Source organism: Littorina saxatilis, linkage group LG7, assembly GCF_037325665.1.
Source record: "Littorina saxatilis isolate snail1 linkage group LG7, US_GU_Lsax_2.0, whole genome shotgun sequence".
Classification (NCBI taxonomy): domain Eukaryota; kingdom Metazoa; phylum Mollusca; class Gastropoda; order Littorinimorpha; family Littorinidae; genus Littorina; species Littorina saxatilis.
In genome coordinates, this window is record NC_090251.1 from 19,221,433 (window position 1) to 19,228,536 (window position 7,104).

Sequence of the window (7,104 nt, forward strand, 5' to 3'; positions counted from 1 at the left end):
TAGTCGATCAAGAATTAAAATGGCAATCTCATGTACATTATATTTGTCAAAAAGTATCCAAGAATTAGTTTCTGCTATCTAAGTTAAAGCAATATGTCGATATCGCGACACTAAAACTATTTTATCATGCCCACATCTTATCCCACATTAATTACGCATCAACTCTTTGGGATGGCGTCTCTGATGTTCACATGAAAAAGTTAAACTCTCTACATCGTCGGGCAGCTAAACTCATGTTAAATGGTCCACAATTATCAGCTGATTTGAAGTTAAAGAATCTTAACTAAACTTGGCCAAAAAATTATTGCAACAATGTTTGCACGCTAAGAAAAGCATTAAAACGCAATTTATTTTAGTTGAACGTTATATGCCCCAAAAGGTAATTATGTCAGCTGTACATATCATTTGTCCGATTGATGGTACTTTGTATAGGCATCCCGTGACAGCCTGTCAAACAAGGTCACCCCTAAAATCGACCTGACAAAAACCATAGCCCCGTATTTTAAAATCTGCAAAAAATCAGAATATGCACAAACCAAACACTTGTGACAACCATTGGAAAGGCCATTCAATTTCCTGTTCAGAACATTTTGTTTTATGCACCTGACTTCTCTATTCTTTATGTAGCCTTTTGTCAAAGGCGGTATGTGTCAACCGTTTCAGAGGCCCCAAAAGGCACGTTTCGCGGCCATTTTTGAGGGGGTCCTCCACCCAAAGAGCCATATCTGCTCAAGTTCTCAATGATTTGCTTTGGAAAGTTCAGAAGTTATGACCAATAGGCTGACCAAAATGTGTGTTGCGTTTTGCGAATGTGTATACTTAGCGTGTCGTATTACGTAACTTTTCCGAAAGAACTAAACAAATATTCATATTAATTCAGGGTTTTAGGTTAAAAAATCGTGAATTTGCATGCTAAGTTTGAGGCAGATCTGAGTGCTGGTTTACATTTGCTGAAGATGGGAACACGCATGAAAAATTATCGATCACCGTCAGTGGTACTGAGTACACTACCCGTGGAGACTAACAGTCCTGGGCCTGTGCTTACTATCCTGTTCCGGCGCGCTGTGCTCGGTGAGTTGCGCTTTTGTGACCCGCAGCGAAGGAAGCACAGGCCAAGGTCAGTTTATATCCACAGCTACTGTATGCTTACGCATTACCAAGGACGGTGATCGATACATTTTCTTGCGCGTTCCCATCTCCAGCAAATGTAAACCAGCACTCGGATCTGCCTCAAACTTTGGCACCTATTGCCTCATCCATTTTTTGCTTAGCAGGCAAAGTCACGATTTTTTAACCTAAAACCCTGAATTAATATGAATATTTGTTTAGTTCTTTCGGAAAATGTACGTAATACAACACGCTTATTATACACATTCGCAAAAGTAAACACCGATTTAGGTCAGCCTATTGGTCATAACTTCTGAAATTTCCAAAGCAAATCATTGAGAACTTGAGCAGATATGGCTCTTTGGGTGGAGGACCCCCTCAAAAATGGCCGCAAAACGTGCCTTTTGGGGCCTCTGAAACGGTTGACACATACCGCCTTTGACAAAAGGCTACATAAAGAGAAGTCAGGTGCATAAAACAAAATGTTCTGAACAGGAAATTGAATGGCCTTTCCAATGGTTGTCACAAGTGTTTGGTTTGTGCATATTCTGATTTTTTGCAGATTTTAAAATACGGGGCTATGGTTTTTGTCAGGTCGATTTTAGGGGTGACCTTGTTTGACAGGCTGTCACGGGATGCCTATACAAAGTACCATCAATCGGACAAATGATATGTACAGCTGACATAATTACCTTTTCGAGCATATAAAGGTTAACTAAAATGAATTTAGCGTGCGAAAATTGTTGCAATAATTTGTTGGCCAAGTTTACCTGCCGCTAGTTAAACAGTTACAGTTTAATAAGACTGTAATGATGTATAAAGTATATCATGGCGAAGTGCCCAACTATATTCAGGACCTATTTCACAGTCACCGAAAGGTACGGGTCTATCAATTTTCTACCACCAATACCCAGGATTGATTTGTTCAAAACTAGTCAAGCCTTCTCTGGCTCAATGGTGTGGAACTCCATTCCGTCTGTAATAAGATCATTAACCTGACTAGAGTTTTAAACAAACTCTGCATAATTATTATATGTCTACCTAAATGGCAAGTGTATTTGTTGTTTTAGTGATAATGTGATAATGTATATAAACATCTAGGGCTGTTTTCAGTATTGTTGATAACATGTTCTGTTTGATTAAGGGTATTCAGCTGGTATTTCCTTGTTTTCACTACCTATTTTATTCATGTTTTTATTACTTAGTTAGTGGAAGAAGTTTTTGTAATGTATGTTTGATGGTGTATGCTTTTAATTAAGCGTTGTTGACTATGAATGTGGATGTAAATGCTTGTATAACAGTGTTTTAATTTTAAATGTGTCAAGCGCAAAGAGCATAATTGTAAAGTTATGATGTTGCGCTATATAAATGCTCATTTATTATTATTATTATTATTACTAGTCTTAACATGTGCAAGTAGCTGTCAACAATTGGCAAAGCTTGATGAATTACAAAAATATGTTGTTTATTTCATGTATTATGTGTAATTCATGTTGCGATTTTCCATCATTATAACCTTCGTGGTTGAAAACGACGTTAAACACCAAATAAAGAAATTTTCCATCATCATCATCATCATCATCATCATCATCATCATCACCATCATCATCATCTTCATCATCATCATTTACACCATATAATCATTGTAGGCATTAGTGTCAACGTTGGTATCGTGTGAATTTTACCGTCGATCACTTTACATGTGTAACCTCAATTAACATGTTGCATGTTTCGCTTGCTCGATTTGTATGTTGCTTACTTTGTCATTTTGTTGTTTGTGTTTATTTGCTTGTTTGCTTACTTGTCGATTGTTTGCTGGGTCGTTCGTTTAATTTGTTTATTTGTCATGTTGCTTTATCATTTATTAGACATGTGTATTAGAAGTAAGGACCGGTTGTAAGAAAAGGCGTCGCCTTAAACCTCTATCCTTGAAAAATAAAGTTCCATCATCATCATCATCTCTCTCTCTCTCTCTCTCTCTCTCTCTCTCTCTCTCTCTCTCTCTCTCTCTCTCTCTCTCTCTCTCTCTCTCTCTCTCTCTCTCTCTCATTCGTTTTGGTGGCATTATTGGGGGTTACCCTGTATGTAGGTATAGGTCGGTGATGAATATGTGTGCAATTAACCTTCGCCCGTCCGGGATATCGACTACACACGGAAGTCATCGTGGGGCCGTGCGGACCCATGCTTCTCATTTCCTTCTTTGAGAAACATGGGTCCGCACGGCCCCACGATGTTTGTAGTCTATATATGACCTCTTTTTACTTAACATAGAGGGGGAATCGAGACGAGGGTCGTGGTGTATGTGTGTGTGTGTGTCTGTGTGTGTGTGTGTCTGTGTGTGTGTCTGTGCGTGTGTGTGTGTAGAGCGATTCAGAGTAAACTACTGGACCGATCTTTATGAAATTTTACATGAGAGTTCCTGGGTATGATATCCCCAGACGTTTTTTTATTTTTTCGATAAATGTCTTTTATGACGTCATATCCGGCTTTTTGTAAAAGTTGAGGCGGCACTGTCACACCTTCATTTTTCAATCAAATTGGTTGAAATTTTGGCCAAGCAATCTTCGACGAAGGCCGGACTTCGGTATTGCATTTCAGCATGGAGGCTTGAAAATTAATTAATGACTTTGGTCATTAAAAATCTGAAAATTGTAATTAAAATTATTTTTTTATAAAACGATCCAAAATTACTTTTATTTTATTCTTTATCATGTTCTGATTCCAAAAACATATACATATGTTATATTCGGATTAAAAACAAGCTCTGAAAATTAAAAATATAAAAATTATGATTAAAATTAAATTTTCGAAATCGTTTTAAAAACAATTTCATCTTATTCCTTGTCGGTTCCTGATTCCAAAAACATATAGATATGATATGTTTGGATTAAAAACACGCTCAGAAAGTTAAAACGAAGAGACGTACAGTAAAGCGTGCTATGCAGCGCAGCGCAACCGCTACCGCGCCAAACAGGCTCGTCACTTTCACTGCCTTTTGCACTAGCGGCGGACTACGGTCATTGTGAAAAAATGCAGTGCGTTCAGTTTCATTCTGTGAGTTCCACAGCTTGACTAAATGTAGTAATTTCGCCTTACGCGACTTGTTTACATTTAGTCAAGTTTTGACTAAATGTTTTGACATAGAGGGGGAATCGAGACGAGGGTCGTGGTGTATGTGTGTGTGTGTGTGTGTCTGTGTGTGTCTGTGTCTGTGCGTGTGTGTGTGTAGAGCGATTCAGAGTAAACTACTGGACCGATCTTTATGAAATTTTACATGAGAGTTCCTGGGAGTGATATCCCCAGACGTTTTTTTTATTTTTTTCGATAAATGTCTGTTATGACGTCATATCCGGCTTTTTGTAAAAGTTGAGGCGGCACTGTCACACCTTCATTTTTCAATCAAATTGATTGAAATTTTGGCCAAGCAATCTTCGACGAAGGCCCGACTTCGGTATTGCATTTCAGCATGGAGGCTTAAAAATTAATTAATGACTTTGGTCATTAAAAATCTGAAAATTGTAATTAAAATTATTGTTTTATAAAATGATCTAAAATTACTTTTATTTTACTCTTTATCATGTTCTGATTCCAAAAACATATAAATATGTTATATTCGGATTAAAAACAAGCTCTGAAAATTAAAAATATAAAAATTATGATTGAAATTAAATTTCCGAAATCGTTTTAAAAACAATTTCATCTTATTCCTTGTCGGTTCCTGATTCCAAAAACATATAGATATGATATGTTTGGATTAAAAACACGCTCAGAAAGTTAAAACGAAGAGAGGTACAGTAAAGCGTGCTATACAGCACAGTGCAACCGCTACCGCGCTAAACAGGCTCGTCACTTTCACTGCCTTTTGCACTAGCGGCGGACTACGGTCATTGTGAAAAAATGCAGTGCGTTCAGTTTCATTCTGTGAGTTCCACAGCTTGACTAAATGTAGTACCTTACGCGACTTGTTTTATTACTTCTCGCTGAAATGTTAGGACATAAGAGCTTTTGAGGTGCCTGATGCATTCTTAAAAGCTCATAAGAAATTCATTCAATCAAGAGATATTTGCAATTAAACACCCTTCTGGGTCCACACGGACCCACGACCACAACACAGATCCGGCTGCCGTTTTCCTAAACGCTTCCTGTCGCCTGTCGACCCAACCCCCCACCCCTAAAGTATCAACTCACACCCATCCCCCGACATCTAACAATCAAACAAACGAACAAATCAAAACTGTTTTAATTTGTACCCCTTGCTGTGTCCAGTCTTTATCAAATGTAAGCTGTCATTTTTCACAATTCATTGCCCGTGTGGTGCAAGGTATACATTGAAAACTACTTGTAGTCTACCAAACACGACCACAAAGTGTTTTAGATCATATCTATACTACATACGATCATCGAACCCCCGCTACACCCTGTGGGGGGGGGGGTGCTGGGGCAGACAAAAATAACTGGGGCTTTTCATTCCTGACTCCCGTAACGAGGGTTCATCACACTTTGAAATTATCAAGTTGCATGGAACTTTTAAGTCTTATACAGCAAAGTTATCTGATATGAGTTTATAGAAATACTAACGTCACACTAACCCATAAACCAGAACTATCGATTAACATATCACGGTTTGAGACTTTCCGATTTCCGTTGGCGCGATCTTGGTGAAACAATATATGTGACAAAAAGGATAGAAAAGGAGAGCATCATTTGTTTGTGCATCTATCATAGGCACAATCAAAAATCGGAGCGTAATCCCTTTCCTGCATCACGATGAATGTTGATGTGCCCCGAATTATTGTGCTGGAGTATGATTGATGCTAGTTCTGTTTTGTCAGTTTTGACGTCGCACCTCGTTGCTGAAAATGGGTGTATATCTTGCAGTACGACTTTTCTCGCAACAACTGTTAAGTGTTTGAAATCTCCGTCAGTTTTGCTTATGGTCACGTACTTTTACTCCAACCTGATGCCGGCCCTAATCACCACAATGCTCACTCCAGTGAGCCACAACGAACCAACCGTATTCACATTACTCAGGTCTAATTAGTATTAATCACTTCAGAATAAATAGATAAACCTGAAAAAAACAGCAACAAAAAACTGTTTGAATGTGCCTGTTCAATGTTAACAGCCACAGCACATGCCGACTTTGGCATCGCTCTGGCACATCTTACACCACCATTCTCATTCTGGCATCGCTCTGGCACCACCATTCTCACTCTGGCATCGCTCTGGAAAATCTTGCACCACCTTTCTCACTCTGGAACATCTTGCACTACCATTCTCACTCTGGCATCGATCTGGCACCCTATTAAAAATGTAAGGAGAAATCACGCAAATATCAACATCACAGTGTACGGATTTAGGTCCTTTTACGGATTTAGGTCCTTTTACAAGTTGTGGGTACCTTGTTATTTTTGTTGTTGTTGTTGTTGTTGTTGTTGTTGTTGTTGTTGAAGTTGGTGTGTGTGTGTGTGTGTGTGTGTGTGTGTGTGTGTGTGTGTGTGTGTGTGTGTGAAGCATGGTGTTGTTGTTGTTGTTTTTGTTGTTGCTGTTTGAGCGGGGAAGAATAAATTGGTGGAGGAGGATGTGGGGGTGAAAGACGGTAACATTTTGAAAACAGCGATGTACAGTTCAGCTGGGAGTAGTATAGGGCGGATATTTGTATGCCCTCCCAAATCCTCCGACCTGTGCCCATGATTTTCTGGATTTTTATGGAAGATATCCGTTCTGTGTGTGTGACGGTGTGTGTGTGTGTGTGCCGTGTGTGTGTGTGTGTGTGTGCAGGGGCGGATCCAGGTGGGGTTTCCAGGGTTTCCGGATCCCCCCCCCCCCAGCCTAAACAAAAAAAATAAAAATAATTAAAAAAAATATAGAGATAAATTTGAAAATAAAGAAAAAATGATGGCTCAGATTACTCCATTTTCCTTGACTTTATCCTAATTTTCAAGAGGGGGCATGCCCCCGGACCCCCTATGAGCTGGCCATTGTCTTCTAAATGAC